At 40.4% G+C, this 18516-nt stretch overlaps 1 protein-coding gene across 1 annotated transcript in view; it reads right to left on the bottom strand.

The window, feature by feature from the left end:
* The window catches only part of PTPRG (protein tyrosine phosphatase receptor type G), a 394652-nt gene that overhangs the window by 142819 nt on the left and 233317 nt on the right, over positions 1 to 18516 (bottom strand). The gene's annotated exons all lie outside the window — the stretch shown is intronic.

Below are 18516 nucleotides of genomic sequence, written 5' to 3'. Positions count from 1 at the left end.
TAACAGGCAGGAGAAGGTGTCATGAGAAGTTGTTTGTGCTCTATCCCTGAGGTGTTCAAGGCCAGCCTGGACAGATCTGGATAACCTGATCTAGTGGAAGGTGTCCCTGCACATGGCAGGGAGTTGGTATCAGGTGATCTTTTAGGATCCTTCCAACCCAAACCATTCTATGCCATGTGGGTCACATCCCTTTTACAAGCAGAAATTCAGTCCACACAACTGATGCACCCACACACCCAGGGGCATCTTCCCAGGCTCTGGGAGGCTCCTGGTGTCCTTCACTGGTCTTTACCTCCCCTATCAGAGACTTTTTTATGTATTTATTGAGTAGCTCTGAATCTCACTCACAGTGGCTTTGTCTAATGGTGGCATATTCCAAGTAAGACAGCAGGAACACACAACACTGAGGCAAATGTGGCTTCCTAAAACTGCACAAATGGAAAAATTACAGGCAATACTTAGTGCTGTCATGGCTGAAAATCTGAAACAGGCAATTTGGAAAGTGGCTAAGCACCAAATGACACAGAACCAAAAACAAGCTGGATGGACTAACTGTATGAATAGAATAGCTCTGAACTCCACCCAAAAGTGGCTGCTTTAGATATCTTCTTCATCTGCTTCCCATGGCCTCCCTAAAAGAAAAAACATGACTACTGAAGAGTTTTAAACTTCAAAATACCCAAACTGCCCATAGCCCATACTTCAGATCATCTTTCAGGAATCCATTTACTTTCTTAAACACCAAGAAGTGCTGCCAGAATGGAGAGAACTGGGATTTCCTTCCAAAAATACTCCAGCGCTCTTCAGGAAAAACAAAGGAGCTGCACTTGAAGAATAAACCCCACAAAAGGCTACTTTTCCTAGCATCTGTGATTAACACAATTTCACATCCCATTCACTTTAAAGATGCACTAGCAGAAGTATTCATTCCTCTGAGAGCTCATGTCTTAGCACAAATTCCTCTTTTTGCACTGTGGAATTCAACATGTCCTCTGTGTGTGGTCTTTTCTCTTGATGATGGGGTTTTTTTCTTTCTTTTTTTTTTTTTTTTTTTTCAGTGGGAGAAGGCAAGGTCTTCCAAGAGGTTTAATGAACTTCCAAATGCCTCAGAACAAATTCTGAGGTATTTATAGTTTCACTCTGGATTCAAAGCTATGCAGCAGATGGGGCACGTTTTCAGCAGCATTTTGCTGGGCGAAAGGCCATTCCTATCTCTGAGGGGATGTGAAATCCTCCAGGCTGTACACTGGCAGAGTTATTTTTATTTATCAACTGTGAAGTAGATGGACAGTTAGAGCAGAACCAGGCCAGGACAAGAGCTTACTTGGAGGGTAAAAATAATAATGGGTTTTCTCATATTTTGCAGAATACACCTCTATCTAGGCCCTCATCATAATGCCAAAGGCAGAGCAAACAGAGTGCTCAGCACTGTTCTCAGTAGCTACTTGCAGATTACTGGAGGGATGTGTGACAGCCTGTGCTGCAGGGACAGCACTGGTTCTGTCACAGCTGTCCCATTGGAACATGAGGGATTTTTCCAATGCAGCTGCTTAATGTGGGTGTTTTACTTCAAGATTCTCAAAAGGGTATAATATGCAAGGAGTGAGTACACTATATCCTTTCTAAAACTCAGGATCTCCTGAAAATACCTCAAATTGAAATCCTTCCCCACCATGGGCTGCCTACCCAAATTCTCCATTACATGTAATATCACTGTACTCTGTCTCTAATTTTCTAGGTTTCTTTACCCTTACCCTCTTACTCTTTTACCAAGCAGAAAGTGAAGTCTGCACACATCTGGAGTGCAGTGTTAAGAAACTTGTGAACTTTTCTTAAGTGACAGACACACACACACACAGAGTAGCTAAGTGCCATCTTAATGGCACCAGTGTGTTAAGGACATGATTCTGGATTTACACTAACAAATCAAAAAGAACTAAACTTCAGCACAGCAAGAAGCAAAATACTCAGGCAAGCAGCAAAACTGACAGAAAAGTAAAGTGCTGGAAATTGTGTAGCCTTTTAAAGATAAACCCTTGTCCACTGTCACAGCTGCAAACCCATTTGCAAACACATTCTGTAATGGTCCTTTGCTAAATGTCAAAGTTATTCTTCCATGCCTATGAAACAGAAACACAGCTCTGATTCTCACCCCCTCCCTTGCTCTACCTGTCTGCAGACAACATGTTGAGACTCCCCTGGTGCCTCTGATTTGCTGCTCACTTGTGGCTTCGCCTTATATAAAGTGACTAAAACAACCTCTCAGCTTTAACACTTCCAATTTCTTACAGGTCCATTGATGTTGAAATAAAAAGAACACTGAACTTCTTTGGAGTCCCAAAGAACACAACAGTGCCATCAGATTGGCATTTGAGTCCAAATTTCACAGGCTTTGGTTTGGTAGAGCTTTCAGAACACATTCCTGGTGGGAGGCATGCCCAGTTGTGTCCCTGCTCAGCCAGGCTTTGAGCCAGTTTCATCCCTTCCCTCGACTGTATTTTGATCATAGGAACGACTTGCATGTCCAAGAGTCACATTTCCAGTGTGGGTCACACCTGTGTATTTCTGAAAGCATCTCCTCTGCCTCAGCATCTCACACTCACACAATTCACCTGTGTAATGGGCACCAGAGAAGTTCTGGTTCTCAGTGTGACAGCTGCTGCCTTCTCTCCACAGAAGACACTCTCTTGGTGTCTCTGGCTGTAAAGGCGCCCAACCAACTTAATTCTTGCTCATGCCACTCCTCTCACCACCAGCAGCAGATATTTGGATTGCACCAGCAAACACAAATGGGAACTGGGAACACTCCAAACTGGTGCAGCCTCTCCCATCACACAGCAGGGAGAGCTGCCCCAAGCTGCCCAGAGGTTGGGCAGGTACCAGCTGCCACACAAATCCACACCAGTATCTGCTACTGGTGCATTCACCTCTCCTGGTGCTGTTCTGTCACAGCACAAAATGCCTCAGTGGAACTTTTGAAATATGGGAGTTGCACCAGTAAAGTCTTTATCATAAATCTGATAATTAACCTGCATAACTGATTTCCCTCCTGGCAGCAGGCAGGTTGGAATAAATAGTCTACTCAATACCTACTGAGAGAAGACTTCTATATTTCATGTTTACTTTAGACAAGCACAAAAACCTTTTGACAAAGGGCCTCAAAGAGTCAAATTCCTTGCAGTTTCAACAGAGTGCCCTGAATAATACATAAAGCAGCTATGCTCTTATCCCTAAAACCACAGGTGTGAACCAGATGTCATGCTTATCTTCTCTTGAGATTACAGCAATTGCACGCCTTCAGAATATAAAGTAAGCTTTGGATCAAGGGACCTGAAATATATTAAAAATGTGGCACTGAAGTTAAAAATTCAAATATTAACCTAGAAATCACTGTTTCATTCAAGAGTCTGTTTATAGCCTATGTTCTGTAAAAGTTGTATTTCTTTTATTTAACCTTTTTATAACAAGATGTATGATGAGTCACAAATCTGAGATAAAACTATTTGCATAAATCTCAATATTGGTAAGCAAGATTTTGCCAAACAGATCTTTCAAATGTACCACCATCTATTAAACATGCATCACGGCTCAAGAAACAGAATTAAAGTTAAAACTCTAATTTAAATTTTAAACTTTCCTATATTGTAGTGAAGGTTTAGAAAAAGGTGAGCGTATGCTGCACTCAAATATTGAAAAGAGATTAAACCCAGAAAGGTATCTCAAAGAGAATTTTAAAGTCAACAATACACAGTAACAAGAAATGGTGCAAATGTGCTCTAACCATACAGACTTGATCATAATCAGTCACCTAAGAGTGCATAGCCAGAGAATTATTCAAAAATGGTCAGTTGTAAGGAAAATAACAATTTCCTCGCTCAGCAAGCGAACATCGCTACTATGTGTGTTTGTTACTGGGGGCATTTCAGGAAAAGAACCTCACCAGATGCACAAAACATCCTGCCCCAGCAGATTCCAAAGGTCACACTCCCTCTGCAGTATTTCTTCTCCTAAACTAGGTCCAGGGACCACCTCCTGACTCTCATGTCAAGGCCTCAGGAGCACAGTGATTGCTGCAAGGGTCTGCTGTCCCTGAAAGAAAGAGGGTTCATGTCCTCCTTCAGTTTTTGCTCAGCTTTCCTCCTCCACCTTGGCTAGCTTCATTCTTTAATCCAACATTCTAGTTTCCTTCCACAGCATCCCCTGTCAAACACACACACTCTCCAAAGGCTGTCAGCAGCTAATGCTAACACTTCACTAAGAGAAGTCTGCTAGGTCAATTTATGACAGAAATATTGCAGGTTTGTAATTAGAGCCCTACATAAGAAAGCCTGTGTTTACTCAATAATCTCCACATTCACTTAACCAATGCATGCATCTCCTCTCTAGCTGTAGAGAAAAGGTGGTGAATGTGACCTGAATCCAACAGCTGTAATGTCACCTGCTTGATCTTGAGAGAGTTGAGCTACCTTGTTCAGATACCAGTATTCACCAGTGACCCAGAGCCTCAGCCTGCCCTCCAGCAGCAGGGCCTGTGACTCCTGGGGAAAAAGCATCCAACATCTTGGCTCACTTGTGTCAGTAAAACAGAGTATGAAGAATCGTAGGTTAAGGTGTTAACATGACCCTGTCTGTAAGGCTGAGCAGTCAAACTTGGTTTGAGTTCAGAGCACAGACCCAGGCTGCTCAGCTCCATGGCAACACTAATGATTTAAACATCTTTATAACTTCTAATTGAAGATACAGGAGAAAAGTTGAGAACAGTACAAAAAAAATCAAGAATTTCAAATATAAACAACTGAGTCTTCTAGAGTCATCTATGCCTTATCCCCACCTCTGTAAGCAAATGGGTTTTTCTTACAAAAACAATCTATGGATGGTATTAAATGTGGTGAAAAACATTCTCCTTCAGAAAAACAGATGAGACAGGCTACATCTAGGTCTGGAGTCCATTTCTAATTTCTGCAGGAAAATACATGTAACAGCAAAAAGAAAAGAAGTGCACAGCCAGATAACTCAGCTTCTGCGACTGATACTTGCAACTTCATTACTGTGGAAAGCAGGCAATGAAAATGGCTGTTATCAGCCACTTCAACACCTGGTAACTCCTGCCAGGTGGCACAGGACACAGCTCTTCCCTGCCTTGCCAGGCACGGGATCACAGCAGCGCTGTGAAAGCGAGTGTGCCTGGGCTCCCTGTGCCAGGCTTGTGTTGAACAGACGGAGGAAAGAGATAGGAAGGAGAACAACAGAGATGGGGGAAAGAAAGGGAGAAAGAAAGAAAAGACAGCATCCCTATCTCTCACACCAAAGGGCTGTTAAGACTTTGCTGAAATCAGTGGCAGCTCTGGTAGCTTCTGGCAGCGCTGCTACTCTGAGCAGTTCAAAACACATTCAGGATCATGACTGGCTTCCTTGAACACCCAGTGGTTGCTGGGTTGGCATTATAGGCTCCTGACATCCCAGGAGATTGTAAAATTCAAGTATTTCAGTTCATCTCCTTCCCTTTACCATTATCATCTGGCCCTTTCACTCCCAAGATCTCCCATCACACAGCCTGCCAGCCAAGGGCTACGGGTGGCACCAGCGTATCTATCAATTGTGTGCACCAATCTTTTACAAAACACCAGCCTGATCTGCTAATTTCCAGCTCCATATCCAGCTTGGAAGGTATTTTGATGGATTTTAGATGATTTCAAGGTGCCCTCTTTCTGCTGAGTTTCTTAAGAATGCTCCACGCAGATCTTGTGCAGAGCAGTGTGGCCATGGATATTGTCTAATACTCCAGGCTGCAGCAGTACAGCTCTGGAGAGCCCTCCCAAAACACTTGATTACAGCTACAGATGCATCAGGCCCTGTATCATGTCTCAGGCACTAACAGAAAGTAAATCAAGGCATGGACAAAGAGCAACTGCTCCCTTAGCTATTCTCCTGAAGCTTCCAGCAAGCCTCAGAGGCCTCTGTGACCTGGAAGCTGCACAAGGACCATCCCTGACTGGTGTGCCCAGAGCTCTGTTAAATCTTCTTTCCAACCTGTATTTACTGCTGACTGCTAGAAACTCATTTCCCAAGGGGCTCCACAATTCATGCACTTGGATACACTGCTGGAAAAGGGTTCCTCTGAGCACCTTCTGTCTCTCTGGACTCAGAACCTTAGCTACACTGGGAAGCATAGCAAATAACATTTATTTAACTTTGTTGAAATTTCACAGCCCTGTGTAATCATGTACCCAGAGTCACCTTTTCCAAGCCAAGATGTCACAACAACTATTTATCTTTTTTTCTTGTCACCAAAGGCCTCCTATTTTTTTGGACATACCCAGCATTTTTTAGGATGGGCAGGCAGAACCACTCAATTCATATGTACCACAGAGTAAAGATTTTTCCATGCACTAATTTCCTAATATTTTTGAATCTTACTCTTTGCCTTTTTGCTGCTGCTGAGCACTGAGCTCACATGTTCAGACAGCTCTCTGTAAAGACTCCAGGAACACTTCCTTGAGTGGCAATAACTAATTTAATGTTCATTACTCTCTGTGCAAAGTCAGAGTCTTCTAACCCAGTTAAACTAGAAAATGAGATTTCTATGATCCTGCTTTGTGTGTGTGTCTGCATATGATGGTGTCAGACCTTTATAATAATTTTAGAGTGCATTGACCAATATGATCAAAACCCAACTGCTCACTTGGGGTATCAACTATTCAAAGACACACATTCAAGTGCCTTTGCAGTTAAGTAGCAAAGCTAAAGAGAGACCCCATTAGTTTCACAAGTATGGATCAAATACTGAAGACACTCCCTGTCCTCCTTCACAAAGCACTTCATCATCATGCCCAGCATGGGGAGCAGACACTTCAGGGGCTGTCACATCCCCTCCAAACTCAGCAATCTGCACACAGATAACCTGGGCCTTTTTCAACTTGAGAGCACTCATTTCTGCACCTGGGGATGTTATAGGTCACACAATGTACCCTCTTTCTTTCTGATAGCTCAGTGGGAATGCTATCAGTAGGTGCAGATTCCCCTGAGTCACTGAGAGAATACCAGCATTTCAATCTAAGCACACATAATATTAATAGAAATCCACCACTCTGTTTAATATTGTAGTATGCTAACTTTAATCATAAAGCCTCTCAGTATTTAAATACTTCAGGCACTGTAGACATTTATACAACTAGCAGTAGATGAATTTTCAAATAGATACTTCTGAGTAATTATCCTCTTGAGACAGCACCAATTGCTAAATAATGCCTCAGTTTAAGCAGCACGTAGCTATTATTCTGGGCACTATTAAACCTCTCAGAAACATAAAAAAAGATGGTGATAAATATCTGACACTCCATTTTAGTTTTCATGTGGATGAGGAATAGGACATTTTTTCTCACCTGTTAGTTGGTCTTCAAAGAGAATTCCCTAGAAAATTAGGAGGTAGCCCCCTGTTTGCTCTAATAAAACAGGGTATGCAAATTTGTTCTAGACATCAGCAAAGACTCCTTATGAGCAAAATTAGCACTCAAGACTCACAAGGAAAGCTGTCTTAGCAAAACATATCAGAGGAAGAATAACTGGATGGGATAGCTGAGTGGGAACTCCTGAGAATGTCAAAATTCTTACAGATAGGCTGGCAAGGAACAATTGTCTGTCCCCCCAGAACATCCCTCTGCCATTCCAGGGAAGAATTGCTGAGCAAAAAGTAGAGAATAGAAAGAGTATTCAGTCCAAACTTCAGTGAATCAAGGCATGACTACAGAGAGAGTTTTCAGACAAACCTGCTTTTATATAACACACAAAGCTCTAGAATATCAGGCAAATGCAGACCTCTTGTTCAAATAAGACGTTGGCCTTTATTAATGATCCCTTAAGATGCTTTTCCTAAAACTCCTCCCACTTGCATATTACTTACCACTAATAAAAGAGTCTGAGGAAAGAAATTTGCATTCTCTGGTCACCAGAGGGCTATGAGTAGAGTGATTCAGCATGCTGCTCCATAGAAAAGGTTGTCTTTTCATGGTCAAGAGTAAAAACATGGAAGAAAAATGCATAAAAATAATTGTCTCCTCATCCTGACATCGTTTCATGTCTCAGGGGTGCTCCAAAGCCTTTAGAGATAATAAGCTCCCCAAAGCAAACCATGTCAGATTGTTTTTACCTTCATGCTATTGCATAACATCTTGATATAGTTTCAAAACCAGCCATCAACAATAAAACATCTCCTTAAAACAGAAAGTAAAAGTTAAAATTACTGCAATAAAGCCAATTCGTAGCCACCAACTATCAAGTAGTTTCATCATCTATTATCAGAGCATCATTAAATGCTCCTTTTCTTAATTCCACTTTGAATGATGACTGACAACAAGATGAAAGATTTGAAAACTTGCTGGCCAAAAATTTCCATTGTACTTTCCTCCTCAACAGAGAAAGTTACCATTAAAAAAAGAGAAAGACTAATACAGAAGTGGCAAATTTTAAACCATGACTGGGAGCTTTACATTAAAAAAATCTCCAAAAGTAAGGACAGCAAGATATCTTTATGTGTGCAATAACCTACAGCATTTTAACACACACACACACACACACACACACACATATATATATGTCACTCTGAGTTCAGTATCTGATACATTTCCATTAGTATCTCACTGACAATTGAAGCAGAGCTGAATACTAAATAAAGCCACGTGCCTGTTCTGCTAAACCCTTTTGTAGAAAAGAAGAAACAGAAGCAGCAACTTCCTCTGTCTTCTCATCCCAAAACTGAGATTTAATAAGTGCATAAAATAATTTTCAGAATTTTACATGCCAGAAGCATCCAGACCTGCTGGGACAGAGCTCTGGTGTATTCTGCTGTGAGTTTATACAGATGAAGCCCTCCTTTGATGCTAACTTCAGTTAGTGATAGTTCAGTGAGAGAGGATGTGAAGGAAGCCCATGTCCTTAATAAATATAGTGACTATTGTTCTGAATTCAGGACCCCCTGTGAAGTTTCAGATCCAGGATTTCTGTATCTACACATCATTCCTCAGGAAGCCATCTGTATAGGTTCAAAACCTCATAACACCAATGTTCTCCAGACCAAAAAAGTCAGGATATCTATAAGTATGTGGTACCAAATTTAATCATCTAGACAAATTCAGGAGTATTCATGGATACATATACTCTATTAAATTACCTTTTCAGAATGTAAAGCATTTGACCAATGCAACCTGACAAGTGCCAGATGAGTTACAAGCAGAGCAACACAGCCCAATCAGTAAGTTTAGGTACATACTCTAAATTGTATCAGGTAGATACTCCTTTTTTACCTACTCACACAGACAAAACAAGCTGAAACAGTCCTGTGCTAGGCAGGGAAGAATCTCAGAAGTGGGATGCTGAGAATCAAATCAAATCAAAGGTCAGTGAGAGGGAGCCCTTGCTGCAGGAGGCTCACTTTGAAGCCACCCATGTGTACAATGCCCAGACCTGGAGCAGCCTCCTTGCTTGGTGCTTGCACAGGATCCAGCCTGGCAAACATGAAGCCTGGTTGAAAGATGCTACAAGCACAGAAGCCAGCAAACCACAGGCCTTCTGCACAGTATTTGGAGCTCAAAGAACCTTAACAAAGAGGCAAGAGTTCCTTGGATTGTCTCTGGCCTATCTAAGCATGCAAACATTTCTGGGGGAAGGTGGTACAAAGACCCAATGTATAGCATAACATAAAATACTGGAGCCAACTTGGGGAGATTTCCTCCTCCTTCCTTCCACATCACAACCTGATTACAGCCACATTCAGATCTGAGTTTGTAATCACTATTATCTTGCTCTTTTCCATGTTAACAGCAGCAAGGCATCAATAAGGATGAACTTGCCTCCATGGCAATAATGTCAGGCATTTTACTAAATCCATGATATAAAGAAATTTCCCCCATTTTTAGATGCCCTTTATCACATCTCACCAAGAAATAGTACATGTAAATGTTTTTAAAAGATTCAGGGCTTCCACATAAATAAGCACACATGTATGCCCACAAGCTTGGGGAAGCATTGGATTTGTTTTCAGCAGGATGCTGTGAAAACCAAAGTTTATTTTCCCTAAAATGTATAAAATTGCACTAACTGATTGTCAGAGCACTACAGTCTACTTACAAAACTCTAAGAAATTTTAGCTGTTCACAAACTAGCCTGGAATGACTTCCAAAGACCTTTGTTAATGCCTGTCCCCAGAGAAGATGGAGATTATGCAGGAATATCACCTGCCTGAAGAAAAAAAAAAAAAAAACAAAACACTATTTTAACATTCCTTCTGTGATACGGTTGATCCACACCTCAAAAAGAGCCACCAAGAAAGTTAGCCACAGCATTTTCTGTAATTTTCAACTCATCACACACGCAGATAAAGCTCTGTGCCTGATATTTTGGTTATTTTTGTCTGTATTTTCCTAGCATATTTCACAGATTGGCCTCCTGGTCTGTCTAGGCTTTTAAAAAAGCAGTGATTTGTTTGACCAGACCTTAACTCCCCAGATTCCACAATTTGGCTTTCCTAGGAGTTCTAATTATTGGGGGCAAGGACTGAAATGAAGTTGTCAAGTGACAGCAATGGCCTCTCTTTCTCCCTTCCCCAGGACTGATTTTATTCATTTGGAGCAGGTCTATACACAAGCCCTTCTTATCTGATCTGCAGAAACCTTGGTGAGTCCTGGCTGTACCTCAACTGGAAAACAGTTCTAAAATTAATAATAAGCTGACCTTTCAGTTTAATGCCTTGGCTATCACAGTTATCTATTGGTACACTTTGCCCAAGTCTCACACGGACTCTGGCAGCAGGACAGGAACAAAGACAAGAATTACAGCAAATTCTTCACTGCCACACAAATACAGCCACTTTAAATGCAGGGTTACAGACCAAGCAGACAATTTTATTTCATAATATATTCTGTTTCTGTAAGGCTTGATCTCAATCTTTGCTTATTCAAGTAAAATCCTAAGATAATTGTGTGGGAGCAAAGGCTTCTTCTCTGCTCTAGGTATATAGATTAAAATGGGCTGATACTTGTCCAGTGACTGCTACATTGAGGTGATAGGGGACTACTGAATGCCATTGCTTCCTACTGAGTCGGAAGAAAAACATGAATATAATATCTTCTTAAATTTCAATTAATTATAATTCATTTTGGCAAGACCTAACCTAGGAAAATATCTTTACTTTCCCATCTTGTACATTTTTAAATGAATTTGAGACTATATGATTGATGGAAGCTTTCAAGCTTTTAAGTAGTGGATACTATATATAAGCTTTCCTTAGATAAATGATTTCCCCAATGTGAAAACGTTAGTTTTAATGCAATGAAATAGCCTTAATTGGTTGTGATGGGAAGTAAACCCTGAGATAAACATTGCATAAATAATTCACATCCTTCCATCTGGGGAACTTCTTCCTGAACTGCAAAGTGTCTCCAATCTGAAATGCAATACACATTATTTTAGCAGCAACCAAAAAAAATGCAGACTTCTTCCCATACATTGCATCTGGAGTGTAGAGCATCTGCTATTCTGGAGATTAGTGCATATTTTAAGACATAGTTTCAGAAAGATTTTTGACTCTGGACTGGAACATTTTCTCCTAACACATGGTCTTCCACAGAACTGGTGTCCGCTATAACCAGATCTAACTTTAACTGGATCTGTGGAAATTCACAGTTCCCATGATGAAGCAACTGGAATATGTAAAACCTTCTCCACTATTTTCATTTACACCATACTGTGGCCAAGGCAGCATCTAAAAGATATTTGGAGAGGTACAGCTGTAGCATATTTCATACTGGTTTATGCCATATGACCCTAATGTTCCTTTTCTGCACTTTTTTATTCTGCTTATTTATTTTAAGAGTTGTTCTCCTGCCCAGGAACAAGTTCTCCCCTAAGGACTTGCTACCAACACTTACTGCTGGCAAACACACTCAAGGTGGGTCCCCTTGTTACAGCTGATCACAAATTCTCTGCAGAATTTATGGCAATTACTGCACCCTGCACAGAAATCAGGGGAAGAATATAGAATCCATGAAACCACAAAACCTACACTCATGCTATTTGATGTGATCCTATAAAATTCACCATGGAAAATGTAAGCAACCACAGCTTTTATGTGCTGGTCTTTTGGGTGTTGTGCAAATGAAACCTAATAGCACAGCACAAATTATTTTTTTCTAATCACATCTCTTGTTCAGCACAGCTACTGACTTTCCCTGGGTGCCTGAAGGAAACCCAGAAAAGTTGGTTTTCAGTGGTATTATTCAGAAAATATCACAACCTTCGATGAAAATAATGTAGATTTAAAACACGAATATGTAAAAACAGAAGCCTCTGAAGTGAAAATTCACTATCTATACACAGCTTTTAAAAGGTTTCAGTCAACAATAATGTTGATTCAAAATGTTGTTCAAAATGTTTCAATCAACAACAATATTCTCAAAAAGGGCAACTGCTAGTGACATGCTTATTTTTCTGCCTATTACACAAAATAAATATAGAAGCATAATGAAAGAATATATTATGCTTGCTTATGTTCATTGTCACGATTTTTATAGGATCAAATCAAACAGACAATGGAAATGAGTTTTGCAGTTTCACTATGCCTTCTGGTTATCAAGTGATAAGTTCCTAGCTGTTGACCATTTTTATTCCCTTTCAATGCAGGCTCCAAAATAAACAATTCCAACACACAGAATGAAACTTTTAGGAGTAATTTCCTTCTCTCTCTGCAAAAGCTTACAGAGGTTCTCACAGAACAGGGTGGGATATAATTGTTCAGAGGATTCAGTCAGAGCATTTCCTTTTTTTTCCAGGAAAGCCCAAGACACCCTGGGACTGGACTCAAATGACAGAGTTTACCAAGGCTGCTTTTACTCACTGAAGTCTGCTACACTTAAAAGGTTTCTCCTGGCTTGGGTAGCTCTTAAATATGGAGAAGTGCTAGTGGATGAGTCACAAATCATTTAACAGGATTCTGCTCTGCTTCCAGAGAGGCACGAGCAAGGCTTGCAGCTTTTTATACCTATCAAAGAGCATCAGAAAGGTGCTGAGATTTTCCACCCATGGAACAACTAAGAAAGGAAAGAGGGATTTGACACGCCAGGATTTTTGTTGTTTCCTCTTGCTGGAGAAAAGCACCTAAAACACCTGAACCTTTCATATGTCACTCCATATAATTAGCAGACTGAACTGGTTTTCTCTATTATTTTCATGCAACGTGGGAAAGGGAGAATGACAGGAAAAAAATGTGATTTTCAAAGCACAACAGCGAGTCAGGGTGACTCAGAACAGGTACCAATTAGGAACAGTGAGTAAATGTTTTGAAATGGCCTCGATTTCACTTGGTGATGTCTGTGTTAGAACAGATTGCTCAGAGAGGATGTGCATTTAAGTCTCCTTTAAGTTTTTTCATTCTCAAAATCTAGATCTTTAACATTCAGAGAAGCTCAACAGTTTCAAAATACAAGAAAAAAGAAAAGGGGAAAAAATAGGAAGCCTTATGCTCAGAGTAGTTTGGCAGAAAATCCCCAAACTACAGAAAAACAATTGCATAGAACTTACATTTAATATTGAAGGCTATTCAGGAAATACAAAATGGTTCTTTTAAATGTTTAAACATATAAACAGCGACTGAGAAAGCATTTCTTATTAAGCATTTTTATGGTTACAGCTACTTTGCTGCTGAAAAAGCAACTACTTATAAAAATAAAGCTAATATTTATGGGCACTATAGCTCAGGAAGGGACCTCTTTTATAAGACATTTACTGCAGCAGCCATCGCAGCTGAATCATGTTATTGCACAAAAATGAGGGTTTTTTAAAACTCAGGCTACCATTTAACAACTTTAAGTAAATGATAGCATATGAAATTAACTTTCAACAGTAGTAAAGAACTGAATAGCAAGGACCAAATCTGTGAGTTGTGGATCATTCTCCCACCGTGTCAGCGCCTGCAATGGGGCCAAGAAGTGGGGAGCACTGTGACCAGCACAAAAAGAGAGGATTTACAGAGCTGTGCAGGTAAATAACAAAGTACTGTGCACAGGCCACCTCTCCTTGAGTGGCTGCAACCCCTGAGAGTTCAAAACTCCCCTTTGCATTACTGTCTCTCAGAATCAAGAGCTGGATACAACACATCTTCTTTTACAACCACTGCAGGAAAAAACACCCCACCGTCCCTGTTCCCTAGGAGTTATGTCCTGAAGTTTTTCTGCTCTCCTTGGTAACTGCTGGCAGCCTCATTTGTGAAAATTCTGCTCTACAGCACCCATTAGCAAAAGACCTAATTACAGCAGTAGAGAGTTACCCTTACAGACCTCAATGGCATGACCTTTACAGTACAAACTCAAGGTCATAATTCCATTCACCCAAAGTCCCCAAGATTATTATTTTACAATGTATGCAATAATCAAAGCCATGCTTTAGGGTTTGGCAGACAAGCTGTTCTGTCTATCAGAATAACTCACAGATGGTATGTATGTGACACAACATATTCATCATGTTATATTCTTAGTATATGCAATTTTCTTCCTTGCTAAATTTTCCAGCATTCAGCAAGGGCTCTATGAAACTGCTGGTGCCTTGGAAGAGATACCCTTCCAGCCTTGTTGTCTTTAAATTAACTGAATAAAGAAAGAATCTAAAGGTTGAAGAAACTCATTCTCCTGTGTAATTGTAAAACATATTGAATTTGATTTTTTTACCTTAGGTACTATTTTTTAACTTCTATTTTGTAGCTCATGCTTATTTTCTGCACTTCACATATTGTACTTTCCTTTTACTTGATGTGTGGCATATTGTTTTAGATTTTGCTCTTACTTCTGCTTATTTATGATCCTTTTTTGACCAGAATTTCAGTAAGATTTGCTTTAGGGGCATTTTTTAATCTTTTTTTCCAGGTAGTTGCATACATAAGTGAACCATTAAAATTGAATCAGTTCAGTGAATCAAACTGAATGACAACAAACTAAAATGAGCAGAAACATACCTAAAGCAACAATCAGATTACTTATTTTACTTATTTGTGATGCTGCTTTTTTCCCTCTCCTTGAGTTCTTTTGATGACATAAAAAAACACTTTAAAAAAAATACTGGATGAGATTCCCATCCTGAAAACCACATAGTATTTATGTAGGAAAACACACAGAGGGAAAGTGCACCCACACAAGGTCAAGTTTCGGATGCTGGCCCAGCAGCCTATTTTAAAGCTCATCATTTGGAGGAGTGAACCACCAGGCACAGGCAAGAGTTCAGGAAAATAAACTTCCTGCTCCCAGTTTCTCTTGCTCCTGTTACATCTGTCTGCCATTTACTCCCACTTTGCTCGTGTTTTAGAGCCTTGAGAACAAAAGTCACCTCTACCACTGATCTTTGCTTTGCACAGTGTGCTGGCTTGGCTTAGTCCTTGTGAAATGAGCACAAGAAAGAAAAAGAACTGAAAATCAGGTTCTCTGCTGTGGAAAGAACAAACCAATACAGCCAGCAAACAACCCACCACATTTTTTTGTTAAAGAATGATAAATGTCATTGCCATGACCAGAATTTTACAGTGGTTTTCAGTGTTTTAGCTTTTATGCTGAAAGCCAAAACATGAATAAAGCAACTGGAGTAGGAGACATGCAACTCCATGTGTCAGTAGCAAGGCTTCATGTATGTCACTGTGCAGTAAGAAAAGACTTCATATATAGGGCTAGCACTGGATGTTACTATTTTTATTTTTTATATGAGGAACTAAGGACAGGAATGCGAGCAAATGGAGGAGAAAAATGAAGGCAATTCCAATTAATCATTTCCCCTAGTGACATTTTAATGCATTATTACAATTATTCTAGAATGTCCTCAAAGGATCACCACACCAGCTTTTTCAGACTTCATTTTTCACCAAGTAAAAATTTAACAAGCAATCTTTTTGAAAAGTTTGGATCTCTAAATGGGCAATACCTGTTCATCTCTCTGACTTTGTGGAAGCAAGGCTACTACATACATATCACGTGTGCTGTGTTACAAGGACCTCTTTTCATTTCCTTGTACCTTCACTGATTTGAGCTCTTCCCTGCTTCAGTTTCTTATTCCCTCCCCAATGACCTTCTTCAATTCTGCATTTTCAGAAACTGACTGAAAATATGGCAAGAAAAAACATAACAGCCAGGATGTGGGGGAGATGAAGGAGAAGTGCTGAGTTTTTTTCTTTTTTAAGCTATAAAGTTACTTTAATATTTTTTCCATTTTACAGCATATGAGTAAAATAACCTCTTCTGTCTCAGCATAATTAGTTCCCCAGTCCTGGCATGCCTAAGAGCCTCGTGTTGTTTGGGGTGCTGTTTGCCAGGGAACATTTAATATTCTCATCTATCACATGAATCAATAAAATGCAACCCTGTTTTTCACAAGGTGGCAGTGTATTAGGAAGAGTCATATGGGCTGAGTTAATTTAAAAGTAATAGACTGAAATTGTCCACATTACTTTTATTGAGCTAACAGAGCAGGTCCACTGCTGCTAAGAAATTAATCCCATTTCATGGAATCACAGAGTAAGGCCATAAAAGTTACCGGTTTATCTTAAAAAATAGTAAAAAAAAATATTAAGCTCTGGTTTTTACTTCCAGAATATGGAGATTTTTAAAAGGCATTACTCAGGAAATGAATAGGAGGATTAGAGCTCTGAGAGATTGATCTTATAGCCACTGGGTTAAGTTTATGCTCATCAGGGAATAAGCATCTCTCTGCTGATTCCCAAGAGGTCAAGGCCTGAAAATAAACTTCAGGCACCTCTGACATGTATGAAAGTGAGGAGTGGAGTAACACCATTACTTCCCTTCATCCTCAGTGGAAGGACAGGATCCCTTCAGAGGGCAAATGATCCCAAGGGTTTGGTGACCCTCAAGGAAGTGCAAACTGAACAGAGGGGAAAACCACCCTGAAGAGTCCAAAGCAGGGACTGAGGTTTGGTCCATCTACCCAAGCTGGTCCTAAGAAGACAAAATCCCAGCAATGAATTCCCCCCAAACTGAGAGCAGGCAGGAGCAATGCTGGATTGTGCTGGGGGCCCTTTGCCTGCAACACTAACTCAGTCCCCACAGCAGCTATGTTTGGGTTTGCTAACATCTGGTACTCTAAAATGTCATAGTATTTTGTCCTGGACACATTTGTACAGCACAGGAGACAGGGCAGGCACAGTGCCAGAGAAGCATGGTGTGCATGGCAGGACAGGAGCTTTAGCAGGATCTGTGTCAGCAAAGCAGATTTCACCTTCCATAGTATCTGTTTTATCATTATTGGACCCATTACAGGAGGTTACCAGGCAGGAAACCTTCACTGCAGGAGACAGTGATGCACTTGTCATGGCCTCCCCACACCATGCCTGGAAATTCTGACCTTTGTTTTCCTAAAAGTTTCATCGTCAAATTGATAAATTTCCTCAGGCATGAAATTAAAATCTTCAGCACCAAAAATATATTTGCATCCAAGGATACATGTCATTTCTCATATTCTGCTATTTAAATCATTTGACTTTGAGTGAGATATGGGAGAAATTTAAGTTTCAGTACATTTTAGTCTCCATCATGTCAAATTTACAACCCTGGAGTAAATCACACTGCCAAGACAAATGTCTTCTCTTAAATCAGATTTGTTGCTTCCTTCCATACTTCAGAACATTAATAAAATTGGAGTTCTAGTTCATAATAATAGCTTCATCGTCACACTGCCAGGAAATCCACAAAAAGTTCACAGGAACCTTAATTCACCCTCCCCATGTTCCCTTCTCTAGGCTGAGTAATTCTAGGCCCTGTTTTTTATTAGCTGTGGGAATGTGTGTGCATCTGACTCAGATTGTTACCAGTGCACCACCACGCACACAATCAGTGCAGGTATACCAAAATTTGCTTTAAATGCCTTCTCTAAATGCTGTTCTTATCTTCAGACTTCCCAAAGATTGGAGTCATTAAAATCAACAAAAGAGCTCTCTGGGAAAGGGGCAAAAGTACCTGAAAGCAAGCAAAAATGGCAGGAATGTTTACAGCTCACTGAAATTACTTGACATTTCTCCCATAGGTAAAAGAAGTTTCTAACAATTGTTTTTCTCTGTCATCTTTCCAACACCTCTTACATCTGTGCTCTCGAGAGAACCACGACCCTCTTTTACTTCTGGATCTGATGCTAAATTGCAGGAGCTGCTGCTGAAGGGCATTTCAGATCCAGTCCCTCCAGCAGATGCAAAGGAGATGATCACTTTATGTTCCCCCATTATTGCAGCACCACCCTTGACCCCAGTCAGAGGCCAAGGTGCATTCCTTTAGTCTTTATGCAAAGTTCAAAAGCAAATCCCCACCAAGGCACACAGCACTGAGCCAAAGTGGCACAAGGGTATAAAGTGCACTCGTGTCACAGCAAGTCACAGAGCAGAGACCTCGGTATCTTAAAAAAGGGCATCTCTTGAAGCTGTTTTTTTGACCCACTGCTTGACTAATCATCATTCCTAAGCCTAGACACTAACAGAGATGGGGGTGA

Source organism: Agelaius phoeniceus, chromosome 11 (assembly GCF_051311805.1).
Source record: "Agelaius phoeniceus isolate bAgePho1 chromosome 11, bAgePho1.hap1, whole genome shotgun sequence".
Taxonomy (NCBI): Eukaryota; Metazoa; Chordata; class Aves; order Passeriformes; family Icteridae; genus Agelaius; species Agelaius phoeniceus.
Note: the sequence above shows the minus strand (reverse complement) of the source record. Positions and strands in the feature narration are given on the sequence as shown.